This window comes from Mus musculus, chromosome 3 (assembly GCF_000001635.26).
Source record: "Mus musculus strain C57BL/6J chromosome 3, GRCm38.p6 C57BL/6J".
Taxonomy (NCBI): domain Eukaryota; kingdom Metazoa; phylum Chordata; class Mammalia; order Rodentia; family Muridae; genus Mus; species Mus musculus.
The window spans coordinates 38,661,631-38,688,583 of record NC_000069.6 but is presented as its reverse complement, the minus strand read 5'-3'; the positions used below and the strand labels follow the sequence as shown (position 1 = coordinate 38,688,583).

The 26,953-nt window shown below is 40.7% G+C and overlaps 1 long non-coding RNA gene across 8 annotated transcripts in view; it reads right to left on the bottom strand.

The window, feature by feature from the left end:
- The window catches only part of Gm29879, a 45,932-nt gene extending 20,956 nt beyond the window's left edge, over positions 1-24,976 (bottom strand). For 2 of the 8 annotated variants that reach the window (XR_389705.2, XR_880788.1), the window contains exons 1-4: positions 24,505-24,976; positions 23,202-23,369; positions 16,827-16,966; positions 4,718-4,820 (exon numbers count right to left, since the gene is read on the bottom strand). This is a non-coding gene — a long non-coding RNA (predicted gene, 29879). Of the gene's footprint in view, positions 1-4,709; positions 4,821-4,990; positions 5,073-16,826; positions 20,711-23,201; positions 23,370-24,504 lie in introns of those variants that run through there. The other 6 variants (XR_880790.1, XR_003954464.1, XR_880789.1 and 3 more) reach the window with 6 other exon arrangements.
- Between the last annotated feature and the right edge of the window lie 1,977 nt (positions 24,977-26,953).

The following is a 26,953-nucleotide window of genomic DNA, read 5'->3' as shown; positions in this document are numbered from 1 at the left end:
TATCAGACAAATGTCATGGCATTGCTGCGAAGCATCAGACAGATGTCATATGGCCACAAAACTCCACCCGGGTATCATACCATTGCTGTAAAACTCCAGCCAGTTCTCATGACAATGCTAGAAAACATCAGAAAGATCTCATCACATAGCTGCACATCATTTATAGTCGAAGCCCTGGGTTGACACATGGTCTTCAGCACTGTTGGATAACTTTCCAACACTTTTAGAGAAGTACTGATATGCATAGCTTGATGTTATTTCTGTAAAAGACACCATTAGATTGGCATCACATGGTGACTGAGTGCTTGGGCTCTTCTTAAAATGTAGCCAAACTTAAGGAATGAAGCCATCACCAAAAGTTTCATCATTATCCACAAGTAGTGTGCTCAAGAAAATATTTTAATTGTAGCTACAAAAATCATTTTTGCAAGATAACATTTTCCTTTTTTGTTTGACTCAATTGGAAAGAAAACAGTATTCTATACCACAAGAACTAAAGCAAAATTCTACATTCAGATACCAGAAAATAAAATCTCATCTACTATAAACTTGCCTCATTTGAAATGCCAGAGGTTTAAAAGTCTATGTATTAATTTATCTCAGGACACTGTTCTGTAAAAGCAACATTATACTGTAATTATGGCTAATAAACAGTAGTGGGCTTCTTTCTTTTTTTGTTTGTTTGTTTTTTTTTTCACCAGAAATATTTTTGCACCAGAAATATTTATTCTCAGATGACAATTAACACCATCAGAAAAAAAGGAAATAGCAATTCTTATAAATACAATAAGGATAAATGGGCATGCCATAAAATATATTTAGCAGTAATATTACCTAAGCTATTAAAATGATAATTTTTGAGCCAGTAATTCAACCTTTGAATTTTCTCACAGGTTGATGATACAGATCATTTTGCACAGAGGAATATTCATTATAATATTATTTCTAGAAAGAAATTAAAATCTGTATTACTTCTCAATTAAGGGGTAATGATAAAAGTAAGAGTAATAAATCTATCAGATACATAATCAATAAGCATTCAAATCATCAATTTTCAAAGGCTTATTTAGCTACAGATACTTTAAATTCAAATAAGTAAACCAAAATGCCACAATTTTGTTTGAAAACTTATATAAAGGATTCTGCAACAAACTATACGATAATTTTATCAGTGCTTTTAGAACTGCTTTGGAGCTCTTTATCTTTATACTTTGTGTACACTTCAATGTTTATGTAGTAATAGTTAATATTGTTAAGTAATGCTTGCTACAACAGTACACACAAAATTCAGAATGATATGGGGATTAGCATAATCAGCCACCAAACCCAGACACTATTGCATATGCCAGCAAGATTTTGCTGAAGGGACCCTGTTATAGCTATCTCGTATGAGGCTATGCCAGTGCCTGGCAAACACAGAAGTGGATGCTCACAGTCATCTATAAGATGGAACACAGGGCCCCCAAAGGAGAAGCTAGAGAAAGCACCCAAGGAGCTGAAGGGGTCTGCAACCCTATAGGAGGAACAACAAAATGAACTAACCAGTACCTCCAGAGCTCGTGCCTCTAGCTGCATATGTAGCGGAAGATGGCTTAGTCGGCCATCAGTGAAAAGAGAGGCCCATTGGTCTCGCAAACTTTATATGCCCCAGTACAGGGGAATGCCAGGGCCAAGAAGCAGGAGTGGGTGGGTAGAGGAGGAGGGCGCAGGGAGGGTATAGGAAACTTTAGAGATAGCATTTGAAATGTGTATAAAGAAAATATCTAATAAAATTTTTTTAAAAAATGACAGAGAAAAAAAAACAAAAAAAAGAAAGAAAATTTAGAACTATGGAATGCTTCATGAATTTGTGTTTCATCCTTTTTTCATGGGCCATGCTAATCCCCATATCATTCTGAACTTAGTGGGCTTATTTCAAAAGCGTACTCAGGATTTCACTTTTGTTGATGATATTCTTGGCTTTTTGGTGCAGGATCTTGATCAGTAGCTCAGGTTTGTCTAGAAATCAATAATCCGTGTCCCACGTCAGATTCAGCCATTTGCCCTCAGCAGGCCAGTTAAAAGAGCCAATTTAAGGCAGACAACAGGAAACGGAGAACTATTCAATGTGGCCCATACGGGGAGAGGGACAAAGAGGTCCAGCAAGGCCCTCTAGTCTAGTCTATCTTTGGGTTCTGAAGTGAGATCAAAGCTTAAATAGAAAGTCAGGGATGTGCACAACCAAGCAGTTCTGGTCAGCATGTGGTGGGCCCATCTCAGCTGAGTCAGGCTCATCTTCTAAGTGGTTTGACAAGTCATTAGAGCTGCCTGAAATCTCTTTCTGGGGGCAAGCTCCTCCTCTAGCTGGTGCCCTTTCCTTCTCCTGTGAGATTTCTGAGGAAATTCTCATTTCTGTGGGGTCCTTTGTCTTGACACTCTGATAGACACAACAGCCTTCTTAGAGCATCTTCATTTCCTTGGGGCATGTCATACAGGCGCGGGAAACATTTCAGGGGCCTCTGAGGCCTGCCTGCTTTGCTACATTTTCCTTCTCTGTTCTCATGTTGATTTTAGAATAGTGTTATGCTTTCTTATAAAGGCCATATATTTTTTTTAATTTCTGCCAAAGCAGAATACTCTTATCACCTATATAAGTTATATGCTTCTGCTTCCTTTAAATAGAAATAAACTGATTATTTTTATGCAAACATGAAGGCTGATAGAGTCAGCTGGATTTTTAATCAGCTGTTCCCAGTTGTATACAAAGACCAATTAAGCCTTTCTTATTTGTCATAATTTGTAAGTTCATAAGAATTCCCTTCATATATTACATCTATGAATCAGTCAGCTATTAAATTAGTGAAAATTGGTTGTCAGTAGACAAATAATCAATGTGTAACCTAAGCAAGTTAAGGAACCTCTGACCTGTAAATAGCTACAAGAAATAATAATTGTAACTTCTTTGCATATTGTAGGCATAAGATAAAAAATTATATCAGTAACAAAGTATGCTGTTTGTTTCTGTTGTAGCCTCTCTTTCCTGCTGATAAATTTTCCCAACATCCTACCTTCCCCCATGACCCAGACGAATATTCAGAAACTCAAAGGCCACTAGGTAGGTGAGGGAGGATGAGAGGGGAGGGAACCGGGGCTAATGGTAGAGACATTTAGAGGGATAAAATAGCAAACAGAAGAGGAGGGGAAGCTATCAAAACTATATCAGCTCAATGAGCTCTATTAATATAGATTGACTGAGGACCAGACTCGAACAGCAACACGATTCTAGAACTTGTATTGTTGGGCTGGAGAGAAGGCTCCGCAGGTTAAAAGCACTGAATGTTCTTCCAGAGAACTGGGGTTGAATTCCTAGCACCCACACGGCAGCTCAAAACTGTAACTCCAAGATCAGATACCCTCACACAGGGATACAAGCAGGGAAGACACCAATGCACACTAAAACAAACAAACAAAAAAACAAAAACAACAACAAAAAAAACCAGAAAAAATATTTATTGTTTAACCTTCACTTAAATACTGTCATTTTTTTAAAAAGACTAGACAACTATGGACTGAATCATCAAGCAAAAAGCCAAGTTATTTTAATCTGTTTACCGAAGAGACCTAAACAAGGACATAAGAGAAACAAAGGCAGGGTGAGCTTCAAGGTTCATCTGTGACTCATTTGGAAGTAAACTGAAATGCTGCAGCCCATCATGGGAGGGAGATAAACCAGGACTCTACTTTTTGTGCTGTGCATGCAAAGTGGTAGAGTAAAGCACTGAGAGACAGTGAGAAGAAGCAGTATTAACCAGTCCCAACCCCAGCTCTGAAACAAATCCATAAAGCTTCTTTATGGTATGAACTGCTTACCCACGGCCACCTCTCCTGGAGCCAGCTGAGTGGGCTCATGTTTTCCTATGCTTTTCCACTGGAACAACAGTGGCAAATGACAAAGCCACAATGCAGCAGGTGTGTCTGGGGACTGGCTAAGGGCACTTACATGAAAAAGTCATGGATGGCCAAATCCCTTTCTGCAGCACCACCTATAATTGCCTGTCCCTCCCAGGGTTTATAGAAGCCCTGCAGTTCCTGTGGGGCCAGAGTTTTATGGCCGCAATTAGTTCCGTTTGTGTTATAACTGTAGAATGTGCCACTGTAGTGGCAAAGTACTGCTCCACACCTCTAGCTACACCGCTGGTGGCCTTTCAACTTGACAGAGCCCACTGGCTGTTGTGCAGATGGTAAGTCCCACCTTCCCCTGTTACACAGCAGTTAGAGGGGCTGCTTGGAACATTAAACACTCTATTCTTCTTGTCCTGTGTCTGCTGTGTTTAATGGCTATAACCACTTTTAAGAGCTGACAACTAAACCAGTTATATTGAAGTTAGAGTTCTACAAAACTCACTTTTGTCTTTTATCTTCAAATGAAGAAGTAGAATCAGAAAACGCCATTGCTGAAAAGTCACAGTAGCTCCATTTAGTATCTCAAATACCATCCAGTAAAAGATGAAAGTCTGAGTCTGAACAACCGAGCCTATTCCTTTATTCCCTAAGTTACTTCTAATGAATGGAGGAAAGAATTGCTCTTCTAGAGTATGAGAGTCAACTGGACTTTCTAATAAGACAAGTTATATTAAATTAACCACTGGGGTGGGGGGTCATTGAGAAAAATATACTACTGCCCTGTTTAAGATGGTCACTCAAGAGTGAACAGTTATCCTCTAACTTACCAGCTCACCTTTTTCTCAGCAGAAACATAAGGCATTGTCAAACTCAAGAGTGCATGACATTCTCCAGTGTCCACTGATATGCATGCTGTGACTCTCTGTATTATGGCTTTTCTAAAAATAAAAACAAACAAACAAACAAAAAAACAGTTATAGCATCTGTGTCGTCTGTCACAACCACTCAAACACCAGTCTTTCAGACATGTGGGCACACACTGAATTTTTGCACAGATCAAACGACAAAATATGGTAAGTCCAAGAAGTGAAGAGACTCAATAAAATACCAAGAGCTGTGGTATTGTTTCCTAATCATGGCTTCTGGGCTCTGTAAACACTGATATCAGATGGAGGGTTATATTTGTACAGTCATAATACAGGATTCCAAAGTTGTTGGTTAGTTCTCAAATTCCTCTTTATCTTGATACAGATTATTAGAAGGACAATGAATAGAACTCCCAAAGATTCCATATGTCAGGATATCCCTGTCTCAGAGAACCATGTGACTAACCCACTATAGCCATTTGTCCTGATGAAATGACATTCACTTTATAATCTCTATTTTCTCATCATTGTTTTACACTCGCTCTTTTAGCATATCACCTCTGAGGAAAAAGCTGTAGCCAAAGCTATCCAAGCTCACTGAGTGTGGAGACATGGTAGTCTAACTTCAACAGTCAGAAATCTTTACTCAATATGTCTTGGAATTTTTGTTTAAACAGCGTTAAATTTCAAATCAAGTATGCATGCTATTGGCAGAGATTCCCTTGGACACTTTATTTGGCTGGCAGTGAATATGGCCTTATTTTATTTAACAAAATGAGAGTATAAATAAATGTACTATGCACACTTACAGACCAAAATTAAGCAGGAAATGTCTGAAACAATTTTGAATCTTTATTTCTTCAGCCAACCAGCATTTATTAGACATCTGTTACGGGAATCAACATTTTCTAAGATCCATGGACAAATAGAAAAGAAAAGTTACAGTATATAGCTTTAAAGAAACTGTCATCTATGGGGGTATAAAATACATCTGTAAAACTTTGAAATCTTTCAAAATGAACTCATAAAACACTGGCCAACATAGTGTGGGCCAGTGGAGAACCAGGGAAGGCACTTGGGCAGGTTTGCCTCAATGATTTCTCCCACCATCAGGTTCATGTATTTTTGATTGCTCACCACAGTTTAATGCTTTATCCTGCGTACAGATGGCCATGAACAAGGATTCATGGAAATATATGGAAACTACATAAATGTCAAAAGAAACTCCATTTTCCCGAATTTTGGTAGTTTGACAAAAGCCAGCAATCGTCAGGAACTTTAGAAGCTAGTTCCCCTCTACCAAAAGGAGCCATTCCTGAATCCCGGGAGAGGGGACAAATGCTACTAGCTTAGTAAAGCCCACACTGGCCTCAAGGCTCCCTCAGCATCACAGTGCCTGTTACACAGTTCAGAGTCCATGCTAGCATCCTGGTTCTTCCCAGCTCTTCTCGCCCCACTCTAATCCTGCCCTTCCTCCAGCTCAGGAACTTCCTTCTCTCAGCTTCTCCTTATAACCCAGCTATTTCTGCTAGGCTCACTCTTTATGCCTTCCTCGCTTTTGCCCACACTCTTTCTCTTGTCCTCTCTCACTCTCCTCTTAGGGCCATGTTCAGTCTACATCTTTGTATCTGGACTCTTCCAGATGCCACTGGCTGCTCTTTCCCTCATATTTACAATAAAAAACAAAAAATACCTTCCCCTCAGCCATACCGTGGAGTGGTCATATCACCAGCTTATGCAATGAATAGTCTTTCCACTGTATCCTCACCTTGACCATAAGAAATGGGAAAGGTGGTCTATGTTGAAGGCCTAGTGAGTGAAGCAGGTCTTTCATACTAATACTAATGTGATTTCCCAACAATAGTTTATTCTGTGAGCACATTAGATAAATTAGGTAAGGATAAGCCCTTACATGTTAAATCATTTACTCTTTATATAACTGATGAGTTCAATCTGATCAGAATCCCATGCTGGGCTCTGCAATCAGGCCTAATGAGCAGCATTCAACAAGACATGCTGAGAAACAAACATGTGCTGCTAGGCTGTGTAGACACTTCCTAAAGGGTAGAAAAACAAAGAGAAGTTGTTATTTGTCTTTTTTTTTAAGATTTATTTTGTTTATGTTTTTGTGGATCTCTGCATGTGTATGTGTAAGTACAATGCCCATGGGGGCCAGAAGAGAGCATCAGATACCTAGGAGCTGGAATTATAGTTGTCTGAGCTAACCAATGTGGATGCTGAAAACCAAACTCTGGTCCTCTGCAAGAGCAGTCATGTTCTTAATTTCTGAGCCATCTCTTCAGCCCTGAGGCAGTTTTAAAGAAATGTCTTCTGTTTTTCAGCTCCTTGAACACTCTAGCCTAACCCTCACTAGGCTGGCCATAGAGCTGTGATGGGCCTGTGGCCCTGCCAGTTGTTCTTCTCTGCTTTCCACCATCTTGCATCGCACCAGAAGCCACCACCTGGTGCAAATAACTTTCAGAATAACAAACACAAGGGCAGTGATACACACTGCTGACAGTGTGAGCGCATCCACTCCTGAAATACCAACACAGTGTATGACAGCACAGGCAGAGCTCTGAGCAAGGTGGGCAGCATGAATAGCTAACAGCTTGAGAGGTATGGGCATCCTGGGCAGTGTGGGCCATGTGGGCAGCACAGCAAACATGGGCTGTGTGGGCCATGTGGGCAGAATAGGAGACATGGAGATTATGGGCAGCATTGGCAGAATGGCAGTCTCATTTGGAAGTGTGCAAGAACAACAATCCCAGCTGTATGAAATTTCAAGGTCTGTGGGTACCAGACATGGTGGGGTGACCCTGAAGTAATAACTCTTCCACTGTCTGACAAGGAAGGGAAGGATCACTAGTTCAAGGCCAGCCTGGCAAATTGATGAAGCTATGTAAATAGCAATTAAAAAAAAAAAGGAGGTGGTACCCAGTGATGACCACATTTACAGTTTACATAAGGCTCTAAGTCCACTTAGGCTACTACCAAATGAAATAAAGGAAAACGTAATCATGTAATTAGAGGATTCCCTCTCCCAAAATCTACCTACAGACATTTAAGGACACAAAGGCTGACACCTTTTTTTACTGTCAACAATGAAAAGAGATTAATATATTGTCATCACACTTAAAGCTGTTTTGATATTAGATCAGTAAATGAATTCAGTCACAAAGCACCACATGTGTAAGTTCTGTAGTTTTTGGTCAGCCCTGGTGGTCACATCTGCAATCCTATTATTTATGAAGCTGAGGCAGACAGATCTTTACAGCCTAGCCTGCAGAGGAAGTTCCAGGGAATCCAGAGTTGCATAGTAAGCTCCTGTTACAAAATACACACACACACACACACACACACACACAGAGAGAGAGAGAGAGAGAGAGAGAGAAAGAGAGAGAGAGAGAGAGAGAGAGAGAATATTTAAATTTATAATGAAAAAAGTCTTTAAATGTCACGTTTTTTCCAAAGCACTTGGAAAATCACTTGAGTTTTAAAGACACAGCGTCTGACCATGCAGGCAGAACCCTGGGCACTGTGGGCAACATGCAAAACTTGAATGGCTTGAGAGGTGTTTTTTTCAAATACTTAGCTCTTTATTGAACACCTTGGAATGTAGACGAGTCACTTCGGATTCAGGATGTTCGGATTTTAGGTATTTATCAAGTTATGTGATTCTGAGACAAAGAGAGGGATCTGGAGAAGGGAGTGGGGGAGAATGGATTAGTTTAATAGCTAGATGTGTTTGCCAAAGTGCTAAGTATAGAAAGACAAATTATTTAAATACCCAGTTTTGGAATGCTCTGGCAATATATTGCTAAATTGATATAATTGTTTTATCCCAATACTCCACTCACTTCTCCATCTGTGGTGGTTTAAATGGAAATAACCTCCATAGGTTTATATGTTTGAATATTTGTTCCCCATTTGATGGAATGTTTGGGAAGGATTAGGAGGTAGGACCTTGTTGGAGGAAGTGTGCCACTGGCGGCAAGCTTTGAGGTTTCAAAAGACTGGTACCTCTCTGACTCTGCTGCTGTGCTCCCACCAAGGTGTCCATGGATTCTAACCCTCTGAAACAGTAAGCTCCAAATAAATTCTTGCTTCTGTAAGTTGCCTTGGTCATGGTGTCTCTTCACACCAATAGAAACAGAACTAGGACTACATATTATAAATCCTTCTGTTAATTTGTTTTGCAAACAAAACTGTATGATTTTCCTTCCTCAGAGTAATTCCCTTCCTGGCACCAAATCTGAATGAATAACAGTGTTTCAGTCACTTCACATCTCTGCTATCTATCTATCTATCTATCTATCTATCTATCTATCTATCTATCTATCTATCTTTATACACATAATGCACACAATAAAAGAGAGGCCAAGTACACATATTTACAGAGACACACACCACAGAAAAAGATACAACATACACATACCACATACTTACAGAGACACATATACAAAGACACACATACCACCCACTAAAATACACACATGAGGAATAGATGATAGACAGATATGATATGATATGATATGATATGATATGATATGATATGATATGATATGATATGATATGATATGATATGATAAAATGCACATACACATACTCACAGAGTCACATACCACAGACACACAGAGAGAAATAAACACCACACATACAAATATATACACACACAAACACACCATACACACACAGAGAGAGAGAGAGAGAGAGAGAGAGAGAGAGAGATAGGTCCAGTCTTACCAATTAATTTTCAATGAACACTTATTAAGTATCTGATGTATGTGAACAGCTCTTCTAAGATCTGAAAACAATTAACAAAGAAAATGAAAGCCCCTGTGTGGATGTTTGCTATGGTAGAGAAGACAGACAACCAAGGGTAGTATGTTAGATGTGACAGGAAAATCAATTCAAATGAAACAAGGAGAAAGCCAAGTTTACAAAAATCCCAAGATTTTATAAATGTATGAAGTTACATCATATATATTTGCCTATTATATCTTATTATTTTGCCATACATAGTTTATATATTATATATTATAGAAGTGTATATGTAACCCAACCATTATTTTCAGAGGGCTGTAGGCCAATAATTTGAGACACTGATCAATAAAAGGGAAACATCATTTATCTTGCCTTTTCTCAATAAGCTTCATCTCAGGGAAACCAAAAAGACAATGAGAAGAAATAATGCTTTTTAGAATTCCAACATGCTGGAAAGTAATCTAATTAGAAAAACATCCATTGTTCAGTAGACAGTAAAAGAACTTATCTTGGAGATTACCAGATAAGCAGATAACAAACTGTGAGACTGTTTGAGTTCCAGATATAGGAAGGAGGATTGAGACACCATCACAGGCTACCAGACGGACCTGTTCACAGAGGAGCAGAAATGCATGTAATTGTTTACATAATGGTCTCACCAAAGAATCCTAGCTTGAGACCAGTCAAGCCTCTGGCCATAGAAGACACTGCAGAACTAGGGACACAAAGACCACACACTCAGCCGTCAGTGCCAGTGGGTCTTTATTTGGATCCTGAAGCTGACCAGAAAACATGGTATTTCTTGGGCAAATGGAAAACATATATTTCTAAGATGTTACATTTTTTTTCTGTGTAATTACTGTTCACTAGATATCTCCTTGTGTTTGAGATTTGTTGAAGAAAATATTCATCTTCTAGTTTGACAGTCCTTCACTCATTTACATTCCTACCTCTTCTGGATTCTCACCTTGAAAGGTGAGGTATTTTACGATCAAATTTCACAACCTAAATAATAAAAAGTAAAATTTCAAGTGTGTCTCTGAGAAGGCATTTATTGTTGATGACTCTGTCTTCTGAGTTGTAAGGTGAAGAACAGAACTTCAGCAAAAGCTCTTTCTGCACTCTGTTATGGCTTTTATGAGAGATGGTGAGTTCTCCAGTCCCCTGCAGAGGAGTGAGGGGGTGGCTTGGATGACAGCTCTAGTTTCAATCCTGAGTCTGCTTCCACGCCCTTCCTTTCCTCTTTCAGAATTCCTGATACCCAGTGCCTCCTCTTGAGTGATGTGAAACCTAATGACTAATTCTTGTGACGTATCACATGGCTGAAGCAATGGGTTGCTTCCATTCCGACATTTTGGCTTTGGTTGTGTGCACCTCTGTGCTCCTATTCTTTCAAACCACCTAGTTCCTGGAGAAAGCAGGTGCTATAAAAGCTCCCTGGAAAGACACCCCTGTGAAGGAGTGGAAGAAGTGTTATCAGGTATACTAAAGTCAGCAGGAATAAGTTTAATAGATCCTTATACAGTTGAACTGTCACAAGGCATAGCCCCAGACAGCAGTCTAAGGTTTCTTTGTGAGAGATGGATCATACACCAGAACCATGCACGTCATTATCCTGGGATTCCTGCCCATTGGCACAGGAAGACAAGCCTCCTAGTTAGCTTCAACTTGACACTGGCCTGAGTTAACTGAGAGAGTTTCTGTTGGGGGACTACCTTGATCATATTGGCCTATGAACATGGTTGTGGGACATTTTCTTATTTTTAAATGATGCAGGAGAGCCCATCCCATTGGTGGTGGCACTATTTCTGGGAAGGCAGATAAAACAGACAGCTTAGCTATTAAGAAAGCAATACATGCATTAATGTAATAACATGAAAATTTCCTGTCCCTGGGGGTGAACAATTTAAATACGTGGTATCAGCAATATTTCACACTTTGGCTATGTCAGGCAAGATATTTTGTTTTTGGAAATCAAGGAGGTATTCTATTCCTTGGGGTGTTTAGGGAGATAAGACATAGGTTAATAGATTTTTTTTGCTGTGTTACACAGTTTGAGTCTGACTATAGCAAACGAGGATTGTTCAGGTTTTAAAGTAAACTAAAATGTTAATTCAGGGGGAAATTGCAAAGCTATTCGATGCTTAGATTGGTATCATTGAATCTAGATCCTTGGATTTATAAGCATGTTTGTCTTAACGTATTTGCCAGAATATAAATTAAAATTAAGTTCTAGGGCCACAAAAGCAGGTGGGATAATTGTTTCCCCTCTTCTTCCTATCCTCCAAAACATGGATACCTGGGTCAAAAAAATTTTAATCTAAAAAAATTTCTGGCATAAAACATCCAGAAAATCTTGGATATTATGAAAAGACATAATCTAATAATAATAGAAATAGAAGAAAGAGAACTAACCCAGGTCAAAAGCACAGAAAATATTTTTAACATAATCATAGAATAAAATTTTCCTAGTCCAGAGAAGGAAATGTCTATTAAAGCACAAGATATACACAGAACACAGAATAGATAGGCCCAGAAAAGAAAATCCTCTTAGCACATAATAATCACACTAAATGTACAGATCAAAGAAAGAATATTAAAATCTGCAAGCAAAAAGATCAAGTAAGATATAAAGGTAGACATATCTATTAGTATAACACCTGGCTTCTCAAAGCAGTCTTTAAACCCCAGAAAGGCCTGAGCAGATGTGCACCTGGCTTCTCAAAGCAGTTTTTATAACCCAGAAAGTCATGGACAGATGTGCTACAGATTCTAAGAGACACGGATGCCACAGGATACTATACTCAACAAAACTTTCAATCACAATAAATGGAGAAAATAAGATATTCCAGGATAAAACCAAATTTGAGCAAATTTGTAATAGATATATCTACAAATCCAGGCCTACAGAATGTGCCACAGTGGTAACTCCAATATAAAAAAGATAAACCACAACCAAGTAAACACAATAAATAAACAAATAAATAAATAATCAATCCCAGGCCAGCAATTCAAAAAAGGGGAAACACACAAATACACCACCACCACCATCAACAACAGCAGCAGCAAAATAACAGGAATAAATGAACACTGCTCACTGATACCTCTCAACACAAATGGTCTCAATTCCTCAATAAAAAGGTACCAACGATTATTATGGATATAAAATAACATCCACCCTTCTGCTACATGCAATAAACACATCTTAACATCAAGGATAGACATCGCCTCAGGATAAAAACATGGGAAAGATATCAAAAGCAAATCAACCTAAAAAGCAAGCTGGAGGAGTTATTTTACTATCTGACAAAATAGACTTAAAGCCCAAAGAGACAGAGAAGAACACTACATAAGCATCAAAGGAAGTATCTATCAAGAGGACACTACAGTTCTTAACATCTGTGCACAAACACTGTGCAGAAACACTACTATAGCTTAAATCACATATTGACACAGTGATAGTGGGAAACTTCAATACCACACTCATACCAATAGATCATCACACAAGCAATAAACAGAAGTGCTGGAGAAAACTGATGCTATAAATCAAATAGAAATAACAGATATTTGCAGAACATTTCACCCAACACAAAAGAATATGCCTTCTTCTCAGAACCTTACGGAACTATCCAAAAACTGACCACATACTTGGACACAAAGCAAGTCTAAACAGATACAAGAACATTAAAATAGCACCCTGAATCCTATCTGGCCACTCAGATTAAAGCTGGATATCAACAACGACCAAATAAATAGAAAAGCTTGTAGAAACTGAATGAATCACTACTGAATTAAAAATGGGTCTAGAAATTAAAAAAGAAATTAAAGAATTTCTGGAACTTAATGAAAATGAATATTCAACATAGCCAAAATTATGGGACACTATGAAAATGGTGCTAAGAGGAAAGCACATAGCATTACATGAGACAGACAGACAGAGAGAAAGAGAGACAGAGGCAGAGACACACAGAGAGACAGAGAGAGACAGGAAGAGACAAAGACAGAGAGACAAAGAGAGATATCTTACACTTTTAACTTTAGAAGCATGCCTGAAAACTCTAGAATAAAACAGAAGAAACCATACCCAAAAGGAGGCTATGATGAGAAATAATCAAGCTCAGGGCTGAAATTAATAAAATAGAAACAAAAACTACTAAGAATCAATGAAACAATGAATTTTTTGAGAAAGCCAGTAAGACTGACAACCCCTTATCCAAATTAACCAAAAGATAAAAAGAGAGTATCCAAATTCACAAAATTAGAGATGAAAAGGGGGACATAATGACACCAAGGAAATCTAGATAATCATAAGGACATACTTTAAAAACATATACTCTGCCAAATTAGAAAGAAATGGTTAATTTTCTCAATACATATCACTTACCAAAGTTAAATCAAGATCAGATAAGCAATTTAAACAGACCTATAAGTCCCTTCAAACTAGAAGCATTTATTAAAATCTACCAACCTAACCAACGAACCAAACAAACAAACAAACAAACAAACCAAAACTCACTACCACCAACGACAACAGAAGAGAGGCATAGCCTTAGAGTTTTGAAGTCATTGGCACAGGAAAAGACTTCCTGGACAGAACATTGACAGCACAGGCTCTAAAGATCAACAATAAATAGGGGTGAGCAACCTCATGAAACTGAAATTGCTTTTGTAGGGCAAAGGACACTGTCATTTAGACAAAGCAGCAGCTACAGGATAGAAAAGGGGTTTTATTTGTTTATTTGTTTGTTTTACTAACTATTCATTGATAGAATGCTAATATCCAAGATATATAAAGAGCTTAAAAGTTAGGTATCAAGAAAACTAATAACCCAATTTAAAAGCAGTGTACAAACAGAAACAATTCTCAAAAGAAGAAACTCTAATGGCCAAGAAACACTCAAAGAAAACTTCAACATCCTTAGCCATCACAGAAATGCAAATCAAAGCTACTTTTAGATTTCCTTTTACACCCATCCAAATAACCTAGATGGATAAAACAAATGGCAGCTCATGTTAGTGAAGATGTGGAGTAGGGAGAACACTCATCCATTGTCGATGGGAATGCAAATTTGTACAGCCACCCTGGAAATCACTGTGCTGGAGTTTACTGTCTAAATAGTGGTGGGCCCTGGGAGTACTGGAGTCAATAAAGCAGACTAAAGTCTATTCAATAACCAACTTTATTCAGAGCATCAGACAATTTATATTCTGAGGGTTAAGAGGAGTCACCTGAGTAAAGTGTACCGTCACAAGGACAAGCTTCACCATGCACAAATATGTTTTTTCCATAGAGGCATATAAACAAGTAATAGCCAGTTGTAATAAATAATATGAATTAAACTCACTCCTATCTGCTACACATAGAAGGGGTGGGGTACAAAGCACAATCCAAGAGCAATCCCGTGTTTTTGAAGAAACTGATGTCACAAGACTGTTGTCTTGATTCCTTGAAATTTTTCTCACAAGCACTCAGAAATCTCCTTACAGGACTCCACTCTTGAATCATGCTCAAACATGGTGGTTCCTCAGAGAGATGGGAATAGATCTATCTTAAATTCCACCTAGACTGACCATTCTAGGGCATACACGTCACAGTGTGTGTATATACACAGAAGTATATATGGCAAGATCCTAGCTCAGAGACACTTACTCAACCAAGTTCCCTGCTGCTCTATTCATAATAGCTAGGAACTGGAAACAGCTTAGATGGATTCTTAGCTACTTCAAAGAAGGGAATAGTGAAATTTGCAAGTAAATAAATGAAACTAGAAGAAAAAAAAATCATCCTGAGTAAGATAATCAAGATCCAGAAAGGCAAATATGGTAAGAATCACTCTATGTGTGGATGCTAGCTGTTAAGTAAGTGATAATTAAGCTACAGTCAGTAGAACCACAGGGTGTAGGAATAGAGTAAGGGACCACAGATAGAAAGGCAAGTAGATCTCCCTAGGAAAAGGAAATAGAATAGAGAGTTGTGAATGGCTTGGAAAAGGGACTAAACCAGGAGAATCAAGTCGGGAGAGGGCAGGGTCACACAGCATGTCTGATGCCGACTCTATTCAAGCGCCATACTGACACAGGTCTGTCCATGCTCACCATGGAAATGTACACATCTACTTCTGAAAGTTCGGTTGCCAAGGGAAATGATCTTGGTCGTAAATCTTATCACATGATCAGAAGGGTCAGAAATTATAAACACCAAAAAAAAAAAAAAATAATAAGGGGCAGGTTTTCTTTGTGTCTTTTTCCCCTTCACTTGTCTTTCAGCATGAGGGGAACCTCCAAGTGCCTGACCAGTACTCGTCACCTCACCTCATCATTGTTAGTCACATGGCAGGCTATTGATTGGAACATTAATGTAAGGCTTGGGTCCCATCTCAGAGCTTCCTCCTTTAGGTTCATCCCCTAAATATTTTTGAGTCTACAACAACTTACCCATGCTCAGCTGTGGGGTATAGTGAAATCTGGGCCTTTATTAATAAAGAGAAATACAAATACCCTCACTTTTCTTATCTGTAAAATCTGTAAAATCTCATCTACCAAATCTGTGAGGAGCTGCACTCACATTTGCCATTACAAGATGGCACTGACAGCTGTGTTCTAAGTAGTAAATAATCTGCACATGTGCAGGGGCAGTTTTCCCGCCATGTGCTCTGCCTTTCTCGTGATGACAACTGGGTCGATTGGCTGCAGCCAATCAGGGAGTGACACGTCCTAGGCGGAGGATAATTCTCCTTAAAAGGGACGGGGTTCTGGCACTCCCTCTCTTCGTTTCTTCGTCTCTTCGTCTCTTTCTCTTCGTCTTTTCCTCTGCTCTCTTCCTCTGCTCTCTGCCTCTCTCCCTCTCTGCCCCTCTCTCTGTGTCTCTCTCTCTCTTCCTCTCTGCCTCTCTCTGCCACGCACTTCCTCTCTTGCTCCTGAGTAAGCAATAAAGCTTTGTTCCGTCTTTCCTGGCCGGTTGCGAACGCGCGTAAGACAAATCCATCTGTAAACTCCTGATTTTGTATGTGTGTGTGTGTGTGTGTGTGTGTGTGTGTGCGTGTGCGCGCGCACGAGTGTGTGTTCATTTGAATATTTAACATACTTACAGAAAAGGTAACACTGTTAGAAAAGAAACCAGTTCTGTTATTTGAACTTACTATGGATACTGAAGATTTCCTTAGCTTTCCTGCTTGAGAGAACAGAAATGCAATTTACATTGAGGAAAGCCTGAACATGATGCATTGGGCCACTCTTGCTTCTGGTTCTTCTGTGGCTGTAGTCTTAGCTGCAAATGAATAGGCAGAGAGTGGGACTGCAGATGATGCTCACCTGCAGAGCACTCACCATGCTCAGTCGAAGACCTGGACTTAGCTCTGTCACTGCATAATCAGTCAGTAGTGAAGTGGTAGAACTTTCCATCAGCATGCCGGAAGCCCGCCCTTGCTCCTCACTGAAGACAGTGTGAAAATCTGTGAACTCAAGCATGTGAGAGGGTGGAACACTTGACAGAATGAACACTGATTCCCCACAACACTCCCCACCCCTATCCCCTATCCTTCACTCTGCCCCGAACCTTTCCCATCTCCCCCACTCGCCCTCCCCACAGCTCATAACTGTCAAAGTGAAGGAAAATGCTTCTCACATGGTCAATGGATCCTACAGTATTTCTTCTGACTCACCTTGAGCTATTTCTATCTGGCTTCGATTGTAGAAACCTGGCTACCTCCATCTGTGTCATGGAACCTTGTGTCATGGAGCCCCAGAGGCACCAACAAAAGCAAAGAGGTGTGTTTTCTTAATGAGTCGCTTTAAAAATCTCCGACGCTTTAAAAATCTCCGACCCGATTATTTGAGCTGCATGACCTTCACAGTTGCTTGTCCTCGAACTCATCCTTGAGCATCACAAGGTAGATACAGAGAGATTTACCCAGCAGCCACCAGGCCCAGGTCACCTGTGCAGAATGGCTGATGCACCCCTCACCCTCATGGCCAGCTTCCTGGGTTTGGCCATCCATTCCCACCCACTTTCTGTTCCTGTCACACAGCTTGACTTCTTCTACTGCATACACACGGGACACGCACTGAACCACACATGAAACCCTTCCTGATACTGTCAAAGCATTTAGTCCACAAGCAAATGTCGGAGCTTGCTTCTGAGTCAACTTACTATAGAATTTACTTCTCAATTATTTGACATGAGCCATTTCTGTTTACCTATTTTTTGCTTTGTTGGTTGTGTGTGTGTGTGTGTGTGTGTGTGCGCGCGCTCCCATATGTGCGTGTGTATGCATGGATGACAAAGAGTTGGTGTTTTGCTCTTAACTTTAACTCTATTTTTTCTCATAAGCCCTCTGGGTTGTTTTATTTTTTTAATTTATTTTGAATTGTTTGTATGAATCTGCATGGGGTGGGGTGGGGGGTTGTACAAAACACCTAAATGTAAATATTCTATTTAAAATCTATAAGAAAAACCAGGTCCTTAACTTCACGGTAGCATATTTTATGGTCTTTGAGTTGGAGATGTAAAACCTGATTTTAAATCACATCACTGTAAAAGTTAATGATATAGGAAAGGAATCATAGGACTGAGCCCGAGGAGCCTCTGCCATCCAGAGGACTGCAGAGGATTAAATGGTATTAGTTGTCTCTAATATTGTGCAATTCACTTCTGGTTTCATGAAGTATATCAATTATAATGTAGGGTCCTTATGCTCTTCTGAACTCTTGAACTTGCTGGCTAATAACACTGGAATTCCCCTAAAGTCCTGCTTGGTCTACACAGGAGCACAGAGCTATTCTCACCCTGCCCCCATCCCTCCTGGGTACTGCTGATGTGTGGCGCTACCTGCCCTGAAATTAAAATGTAGTGTTTTCTTAGGCTGCATCATAGTCTTGTAGTACCAGTAGGCCTGAGGCAGGAAAATAAGCCTGATGTCTTGTTGTATTCTGTATAGCTAAATCTATAAATATAGGCATGTAGTGTTTGGTTTTGAAATCCTTACATTATATAGTCGAGTTTATGGTTTAAAATCCTCTCCACATTGAAGTTGGTATTGCACATATGAATCACTAACTTAGATATGTGTCTAGACAGCTGCCAGAAATAAATTGCACATTCTGACTATAGACTTCTCAATCAATGGTACACTGGTTTGTTGTTGTTTGTTTTTGTTTTTTGTTTGTTTGTTTTTTGTTTTCTTCTTAGAGACAGTGGGGTTTGTGAAGAGGCCACTGAAGGCCAGGCCGACAGGCATAATCTGTTTCTCACGTATGGAGCAGACTAGATGGGATCTGGGCTGATGGGGTAAATTTGTTGGCTGATTGGCAACAGCATTCCATTCTGATGTGGCAGACACATCCTCTTCGCTCTAGGTTATAGTAATGGCAGGGCCAGGGATTGAGTGTGTTGCCTGAGCAGCCCTAAGGACATCAACTCTCACTTATTCTCAGCCCTTGTCTCTTCCTGATGATGCTACTGCTCTGGCCAGTTCCATCATCATCATGAGCCCAACTTTTCTTTATTTCCCTTTTCCATTAAGGCTTTAAAGCAGTCATGTATCCTATTCCAGCCTATAGATTTCATGGAATGGATATTGACAGTGCAGGTTAAGAAGGACAAAAGACTGCAAGCAAAATGCAAAGTAATGACAGAGGAAGGGGACCCTCTTTGCCAAAATGAGAGGTTATCTTAGATCACCAGGCTATCTTGGATCATGGAGTGGTAAGGAAGCCTTGCAGAGAGGATCACTCGCTGAGGGCAACGATGGAGCCTCAAAGGTCTTTCCCATTCCTGACAGTCAAGAGTGGAATGACACTAGACAGGAAGGACCCCCAGGAGACAGCACTCCTCTGAGGTTAATGGTGGAGAGGAGAAAACCAACCCCAGACCTCCTTCTTCAAGTAGCTCATATGTGTGGTTTTTATCGTGGACAGAAATACAGAAAAAAGCAACTAGCAAACCCTGGGATCATGTGCAGCTGACTTCAGGAGAGAGGAAAGATGATGTGTGAGATGTTGGTAGCTGCCATGGACAGAAGATACAGAAGCAAGATTAGGGACAGGAGAAGAAAAGGCAACTGGACAAACCCTGTCTGGAAAAGTTTTCATATAAAAACAAACCCCAAACAGCAGAATATGTGTTGTCATTAGGAACAGCTACCAAAGGCCTTTGATCTCTAAGTCCACGCGGGTCTTCATTTCCGCCAAGGAAATCCCTGTCAATCAAAGGAGTATATTTTTGCTTTCAAAACAGAAGATGTTTCATTTCTTTCCTAGGAATGATTCCAATTTTCCTACCATTCACCATTCAAATGAGACGTGGAATGTGTGCTGCTTCATCTGGTTTCTTGGGCCATAACTGTACAGTGGAAGTCACGGCTGGACACATTTGTCCGATAACTCTAACAAACTGCAAGCATCTCACGAACAGATTATACAATCTATAAATTTGTCAAAAAACAAACAAAAAAAAATCCCAATTGCTAGGTTACATAAAGTAGCATCAGTTTAGTACAAAGCCGGATTCTTTTCAACCCAATATGTAGTAAGTTGCAAAGATATAACCAACTGAATATAATTATGGAGTATAAAAATAAACAAAAGAAGAATCAAGACTATCAGGTTTAAGCTAGAGAACCGTAGCCTTACATCTTCTTTCATGTCTCGTGTCCTTCACCCATAGCCCCTTCATCCTCACCATCTGGGTCTCCTTTTCAAATGTCATTCTGCATCCACACTTAATCCTGTTTGCATATTTACAACATAGTCTAAGATCCCCATAGAAGGGATAACAAGCATTTTTTGTTTTTGCTGATGTTTCCAAGTTTGGGTCACCTTACTTAGTATACTTTCTGAATCCATCCATTTTCCTTTAAATTCTTTTTATTTTACAACTGAAAAATACTCCCTCTTGTATATGTGCCACATTTCCACTGTCCATTCATCTGTGCATGGACATTTTTAGGTCTGTTTTTATGGTGGTCAAACACATAGGAATGTAATTGGTGGTAAAATGTAAAGCCCTAACCAGCACTCCATAGCTTCAGAACACCTATTCTAATTACTGAAGTTCATTGACATATATAGAGTTTGAAACAGGACAGGTGATTAATCTAGCTGTGTGATATTTTCATTTGAGTTCATTACAATAAAGTGATTTTATGTAATCAAAAAACAAAAGAAAATAATTAGAATATTAAAATGAACAAGACCAGGCTAGTGAGATGGCTCAGCATGTAAAGGCACTTGCCATAAAGCCTGCCGACCTGAGTTCAACCCCCGAACCCACACAGTGGAAAGAGAGACATGACTCTCAACAGCTGCCCTCTGACCTCGCAACAACACATGCAGAACCTCCCATGCATCTGCATACACCATAAACATATATGAATGCAATACAAACATTTATTTTTGATTGCTTTATTCATTCTTTGAATAACTTATACAATGTATTTTGAAAATATTTGCTTCTCTTCCCAACTTCTGCAAGATCCTCCCCCCATCACTTACCTACCCAATTCCATGCCTCCTTATTTTTTTCCCAAATCCATAGAGTCTCACTTGTACATTCCAAATAGTCTTGGGTGTGGCACTATTCCCTGGAGTGTGGTTGACCTACCAAGGCCCTCACCCTTGAAGGAAATCGACTCTCCCTTTCACAGCAGCTATCACTTATCAATAGCTCCTCAGCTATGGATGGGACTCTATGCCCACCACCCTGCCACATCTATGCTGGGACTTTGGCTGACTAGAGCTTGTAAAGGTCCTGTGTGTGCTGTCATAATTCTGTAAGTTCACAGTATAACTGCCCTGCTGTGTCTGGAAAGCACTGTGTGTTGTAGTCATCTACCGAGTCTCACTTTTAGAGTCTTTCTGCCTCTTCTTCAACAACGATCCTTGAGCCTTGTGAGGGAATATAATACAGGTGTCCCATTTGGGGATGAGCATGCCGCACCCTTTTATTCAGGGCAGATTGGCCAGTTATGGGTCTCTATGTTAATCATGATCTATTGCAAAATGAGGGTCAAGAAACAAACCAGTCTATGGGTATATCAGGAAGTCACTAAAAGACAATTTAATATTATATTCCTCTTGGAATAGCAGTAGTGGGGGTCCTTCTCTAGCCCCTGTGAGCTACCTGCATATTCTGAAGTCACAACATGCTTGAGTCACAGATCACAGAGAAACCAAGCAGATACTGACCCAGGCTTCCTTCCTGCTTTCCTTTCAAAGCACCAAAAGATGCGATACAGCCAGCCAGAGAGAAACGTAATTAATCTTAGCCAGCTGTGCACCCAGAAAGCTACAAGAAAGGCTAAGGTGACAATGCCTACTGGTGTGACAGTGGCTCGAACATCACAGGAGTAACCAAGCATTTTCTGACTGGATTTAAAGCCCGCTCCATAAGACAGAATACATGGCAACAGTATTGAAGTCAAAACATTTTTGTTTGTTTGTTTAAAGCTGGTCCTAATATCTCAGAAGATTCCAAGTTATTATCAACACCCTGATGGTTACACAGGACACTTAAGCTATTGTTGCATTAAACGGAATAAATTAGAGATTTGCTGTTTGTCAGTGAAGGACTTTTATCCTTAGCACTTTTATCACCTGAATTATAGAAATTAGGCTGCTGGCAGTCGTCTTAGAAAAGGCAGCCAGGAGCTGGCTGGGTAAAGCAAAGACAAAGCAGACTCCTGAAAGTTAAAGTGGTGTTTCAGCTTGGAGCCCTCTGCTGTAAACACCAAATAATGAGCCGGCCTCAGAGCCCAAGTCCGCTCCAACAGCCTTTCTTCTGTGACTGTTTCTCTAGACACAGGAGTGAAGATGCATAGGGGTCCTGGGGTGGGGTGGGGGATTCACTTCGATCAGGGCTGTCTGATGTGAGAATTAATGAACCTCTCACATCTAAAGATTCCTCATACGGTGGTTGTATACCTGTCCCAGCTCTCTCCAATGCTGGAATCACAGAGGCCTCTCTCTACAGTAGACAGGTTGAGAATTCAGAAACACAAGTCCTGTTATATGAAACAACAGAAGGAAGCCAGAGTCTGACATACCTTCCCACTGCTTCCTGCTGATATACAATAAAAAACACTTTCAAATGAGTGTTGGAAGAATGCTGGCCTGGGCTAGCCTTCACTCACATTCCTGTGGACCCACTGAAGCCTTCATCTCAATGAACAAAAAGCAGGAAAAATGCAAACATGCCCTCGGGTACCAGCTGGGCTGAGGTGGAAGACAGGGAGCCCTTGGTTTGAGAAATGCAGCCTCTCTGTATACTATCCACAAGTAACCATCCGGAAGCCCAGGCAAAGAGAGCCCCAGGCACCTCTCTTCCTCAGATTCTACGTGAATCACATCAACAGAGGTGGCCTTGGCAGGCCGTGGTATGCACATTAGGTTTTATCAATACATATTGGTGGTAACTTCACTGAGTGAGATCTGAGAATATAGCATGAGCCGAACTCTAATATCTCTCCAATAATAATCTGGACTTGGTCCCATCTTCTCAGAAAAAATAACATGGGGCTTGTTCACTCATAAACAAATGTTGCAATCTAAAGTTTCATACCATGGGACCCCGAAGAGTCCTCTCTATTCATTTCCCCGTTTTCAAACATTTTCCATTTAAAAAGATAAAAACTGTAAGCATAAATAACTGAGAAACCACATTAACAAAATGGAAGTAAGTAAGTTGGGGACCTGTTCACTTGAATTCCTTTTCTTGTTCCAACAGCTGATGAAGCATGGCTCTGGGAGCCTTGCTCTCTGTGTGCCTGTGTCTCTACGCGTCCTGGCTCTCGTCCTCTCTATAACACCCAGTAAAAGGAAGTGAGAGCAATTCACATCACCATCCTTTCATAGAGGTACCTGTATAAAGAGAAAGTTGAGGGTGGAGAGGGAAGAGGGGCTGCTCATGTGTTAAAAGCAGTTGCAGAAGACCCGAGTTCAGGTCCCACCACCCACATCAGGCAGCCTCTAACTCCTGCTTCAAGAGATCTGAAACTCTATTCTGTCTTCTGAGGGTACTCAAAGGTATACACACACACACACACACATGGGCGGGGTGGACTGGGGAGCTCAACTTCAAGTGCTGTAAGCTTTGACAGCAACACTAAACTATTTCCCTCTGACAAATGCGTCTGAGGATCACTAAACTGTGTGACAGTTGTATCCCACACAAATGCCAAATGTCATTATCCTTTAACCAATTGCCACAGGCTTTAATAATCTCCCACATAGAGAGCTTATGAGTGAGAAGAAATTTAGCAGGCGTAGGGCAAAAAGGCAGAAAACACTGAACGGCGACCAAAAATGCAGCTTCCTGGCTGTCATTAATTTTCCATTTAGAACAGAGCCACCATCTCTTAAAAGTTAAAATTTTCTGTTTCTTTCTCCAAATCTCCGAACATTTTGTCTTCTGTCTAGCAGTTTGGCTGCTTGCTTAGGGGTGAACTTAATATACTATTCTGGTATTTACAGAGCTTGTAAAATATAATTTTCAAACCTGGATTCCAACCAAACTTGTAATTGAACCATAAAACCTAAGCTTTCAGATCGTCAGATAAACCACATTTCTATGACACTGAAGGCCTCCAGCCGTGACTGAAGCTGTGGCTTGCCCTTTGATTACAAAGGAGAAATGGAGAAATTATATTTTAGTGATTTTCTGCTTACAATAGAGAACGCACCTAGAATAAAGAAAGGGCATTTCAAAGACTGTGTCAGCAAAACGAGGCTGGATGCAGCCACCAGCAAGCTGGGGCCATGGAAGAGGTGCGGGCCTGCAGCCTGACACTGGCAGAGAGTGGAAAGACCCCACAGACATGCACCAATTTTCCCTTAGCGTGCCACACTAGTGTCCACAAAATTCATGCACAGCAACCCCTCAATAGATTAAAAAAAAAAAAAAAGCCAAGCCTCACGACACTGCAACCTTGCCATTGTGTGTTAGGCAGTGCTCACGACTGTCCTGGAGTGCCGCCTGTAAAGTGCCAGTACTCACTGAGGTTCCTGTGGGAATAACCTCATGACAGAAATGACATCTTAGCAAGCTGGGCAGCCACTGACCAGAGCTCTGGCAGGGCACAGGCTGATAGCGAAGTCTTCTTCATCAGAATTAGCGTCTGTTCCACTTTAAGGGAGCAATTCAACCAGAGGGGACTCTCACGGGACTGGTTACCATAGTTACCATAGCCGTCTGCAAAGGAATCGGAAATGTCCGTGGAGCGATTAGTGTGGCATGAGAGAGGCCACGGAAGGTGGGAAGTGGTAGGAAACTAAGCCAACCAGCAGGCACCCACAGTGGACAAAGGACAGAAGGAGGAATTAGCTGTGAACATCTGTACACATCAGCTCAAACCCTATACACGACACATGATTTAAAAAAGGGGTGGGGGGTCTTTCCCTCTGACCCTTGCTCATCAGAGATCCTTAGGAAAAGAGGGAGTTGGCTCAAGAGTAGATGTTTTCTGGCTCCTGGCATAATGCTTCCCTTCTTGTGGTGACATCGTGTGTATAAATAGAGAGGTGAACCATGGGATTCCCACATCAGCCTTCATTCATTCAGGAAAGTGGTGGTCATGTGATCTTCCCTTCTTCTAGGAGCCATCACCTAAAATAGGGTTGGAGGGGATAAAGCTTCTAGAACGTTGAACTTTTGTGGAATAAACAATAGCACCACCATCTGTTACTTATTGGCTAGTTTATCTCTGATCTCATAGGTAATGAGATTATCGATATAAAATAAAATTAGGGAGGCTAAAGATGTGGCTCAGTGGTGTGCATACTGCTCTTGCAGAAGACCTAAGTTCGGTTCCCAGCACCAACATCACGTGGTTCACAGATGCCTGTAACTCCCGCTCTGGAGGCTCTGCCGCCCTCTAATGGCCTCTTTAGGTACTACACACATACAATCTTTAAACCTGAACTATAGTATTTACTATATTAGCTATAACATTTTCTGGTTCTGTTTAAATCTAATTTTCTATCTGTTCCTTGATTTTCTTTTAAAAAAAACATTTTATTATATTTTTTTAAAAAAAGGAAAGAGATGGACTTGACACAGAGAATCCAGGTGAACCCACATTTTTCATTCAGTAATGAAATAATAATTTTTCACCTCTATCAACATCTAGAAACTCCTAATCTACCTTATGTACTGTGATTTTTTTCTATTATAGATATTTCATGCTGATATAACGTGCTGTTCCTTGATTTTCATTGTAGGGGTCTGATCCATGACACTCCCTCCCTGGTTTAGTTTTACTTGCCTCATTCTCTGTCCTTTTCCTGTCGACTCCCTTCTGTGTACAAAATTAAGTCACTATCTTCTTAAATATAGAAACAAAAATCCTCCCTTGGCCCTTCCCAGGTATGTGTCTCCCCAGAAAGGCACCTATGTCTACATTCACGTACTAATCAGGCCTCAAGTTCAACACTGTCTTGTGCAAGCCCCCCTCCCAAGGTTACTAATTATCTCCAGGCGTGGATCCTGGTGGGAGTCGAGTCACTCTGCACTGTGACTTTGCTCATGAGTATCTGTGCTTTTCACAGCCCCTCTCCCCTGTTCTAATGCACCAGTTTTTAGGGGGTGACCTAGGGATGTCTGTGCCTGCCCTTGGCTTCCCTCTGCTGTAGTACACTTTCACTGTCTCTGACTTTTTGTCCCTGTTTGCTTGTGCTGCATAAGAGTGAAAGATTTACCGATAGGACTTCAGTGCCCAGTTTTCCCCAGTGACAGCCAATTGCTTCTCTCCACCTTGAGTCCAGAGCTCTAAATCACACATTTGGGAGATTGCCTGACATCCCACTAAGTGGGCAAGTCACATGAGCACTGCAACCCTGACCTCAGGTCTTTCCCCCAAGTGTCCTTCCTTCATATGACACTTGAGATGAGGCTTTTACTTATGACCCATCATCCAAACACACACACACACACACACACACACACACACACACACACACACACACACACACACCTAGACCCTTCTTTGCTCTTTTCCCACTCCTCATGCTCAATGAACTATAAGCACCTCACTGACAAAGTTAAAGACATTGTTTAATCTCTCCCTCCTTTCAGTTGTCATGGTTACCCTGCAAGTACACTTGTCAGTGTGTATTCACGTTTGTGTGTACGTGGATATACACATGTGTGTGGTTATACTCATGTGCTCGCTCAAGCACATGTTTAGGCCAGAGGTCAACCATGGGTGCTGTCCCTCAGGAGCTCTGCACCTTGTTTTTGAGACAAGTTCTCTGGTGGATTTTGGTTTTGAGGATTAGGCTAGTTGGATGGCCACCCAGCTCCAGGATCCTCCTGATCCCCCAGGGACAGGATGACAAGCATCTATCACCAATGCTGGCTTTTCAGGTGGGCTTTGGGGAAATCAGCTCAAGTTCTCATGCTTACCCAGAAAGCACTTTCCTGAGGTGGCTTCCCAGTCTGAATGCTA